Below are 2,005 nucleotides of genomic sequence, written 5' to 3'. Positions count from 1 at the left end.
TCATCACTGACTCCGGTTGAGTTTTAAAACTCCGGTGTTGGATTTGTAACGTTACATTCGCCCTCCTCTTCCTTGTGTCTAACGTTATCTTGCCAACGCCTACATATATCTTAGACGTAATGAGGACGTAACGGAGGAGGGGGATGGGACTTTGGAGGGAGGCGGGAATTGGGGATGTTCAAATTTTTTCTAAGTGCTGTGTGAAAATGCAAGAAAGGTAAGAGTAGCGTTAATAAGACCCATGAACTAAAACGAGTTTGACGCTCCTAATTTAAAACGTCCCAAATACTTTAAGCCAATACCATTAACTTTAGTGCGGTAAGCTGTGACACCATAATTTGCTCACTGCCTAAATCTCATATCTAGACCTAAGGTTTCAACTCGGGATCGTATGCCACTCATTTCAGTATGTTCTCATGCTTCTTAAGGTGTAACCTTTGACAGGTCTTAATCCATGACAGCTGCCTTGGTTTATTGGTTTGGTTTATACAGACAAGAATCCTAGTGTTAGGATTTACCAAATACAGACTGTGCCAGTATTTCGAATTGCATTCATTCCTAGTTTCTTCATTGGCTGAATAGTGTATCTATGCTTTCTGTATACGTTTTTATCCTCTAAGCATGATTCAAACTTCAACACATTTGATCAGCTGCTGCTGTACATGTTCATTTGTGGCAAAACGTTCTGTCTAATCATTTAACACGCTCTGAAATTCTGTTTCATGTTTCCAGAGGAGAAAAATCGGAGTGCAAGTTCTTTGACCAGCTGGTGCAGGTCTTTGGAAGCAAGTACGTAATAAACTCTGACCCCCTGGCCGACGACACAGCCGATGGTATAGGTAAGAAGTCCCACTACCGCACTGTTGCCCATCATGTTTAGAGTTATGTAGTGGTTTTATTAAGTGGGTGATGGTGAGCAGTGACAGATTCCTTTGTCTGATCCAGAGACCTGAGACTGTCCGTCATCGTGGAGTCAGATCATGAGGACGCAGCAGCTGCAGACGACGGAGGAACATCGAGAAGATAAGAACAAGGACACTGAGGCAGAAACTGTCACATCAGCAGCTGTGGTGTGCAGTTGTTTACAGATGACATTTGCCTCTGTACATACTTCAAATACTTTTACATTCTTCATACACACTGGCTGTAGTGGTGTGTGTGTGTGTGTGCGTGTGTGTGTGTGTGTGTGTGCGTGTGTGTTTGCGTCCCTCCACCAGTGTCTTTGTATGATTTCCAATAGAGCCATGACACTAAATCCAGAAAGCTCAGGGCTCGAGGGACAAAAACCAATCTCTGATTTTGACCTGGAGGGAGTCGCTTGAAACGCCGTGCTCCTCCAGAAAACATGTTTTTGCTAGCGTTGAATTATTTTGTACTTTGAATCGAAGCACACGCAAAAAGAAACACACGTAAGACCTCTGTTACCGTAAGCACTGCGCACATTTGCTTTGTTTGTTTTATTCTGTCTTTGCACTTGTTTACAGTGTTTGAAATCCGAGTTGTGAAAGTTGGATTCATGAAGCTAATTCTTATTTTTTACATCATATGAACTGATATTGTCCAGAATTATATTTATTTAAGTTATTGTTTACATATGTATTCCAAACTTTTACAGTTTTCATTGAATATGTTTCACTTCAAACTTTATTGAAGCGCATTTTTTCCACAAACTTGTCGAGGTTTTGTCACACGCATTAAAATAAACTTGAAATGTTTGATTGATGATTTATTGCCGTGATTTGTTGTGTCTTGATTGCATCATTTTATTTTTGGTTTGCGTAAACGGTTCAACCACACGTCTTTAAGATGTTGATAGAACACTAAAACCATGATGGAGCGTGATTTGGGCAGACGTTGAGAGATGACGTTGTGAAGACAGAAGCCTGTAACACTTGAATTTATTGTTCATGTGAACCTTAAAGCCTCCATGATTTCGTCAAAAAACACCGCTTTGTCAGTGATTTTGGCGTCTAAAATGCTATATCGTAGGCAACTGGACGTGCTT

General features: G+C 40.8%; 1 long non-coding RNA gene across 1 annotated transcript; it reads left to right on the top strand.

Annotated features, from left to right (window-relative positions):
• The first annotated feature begins 168 nt into the window (after positions 1 to 168).
• Positions 169 to 1,725, top strand: LOC126387104 (uncharacterized). Its single transcript, XR_007569600.1, has 2 exons — positions 169 to 839; positions 946 to 1,725. It is a non-coding gene; the product is annotated as an uncharacterized LOC126387104 (long non-coding RNA).
• Positions 1,726 to 2,005: the final 280 nt, after the last annotated feature.

Source organism: Epinephelus moara, unplaced genomic scaffold (genome assembly GCF_006386435.1).
Source record: "Epinephelus moara isolate mb unplaced genomic scaffold, YSFRI_EMoa_1.0 scaffold2078, whole genome shotgun sequence".
Classification (NCBI taxonomy): domain Eukaryota; kingdom Metazoa; phylum Chordata; class Actinopteri; order Perciformes; family Serranidae; genus Epinephelus; species Epinephelus moara.
This window is presented reverse-complemented; position numbering and strand designations above follow the sequence as displayed.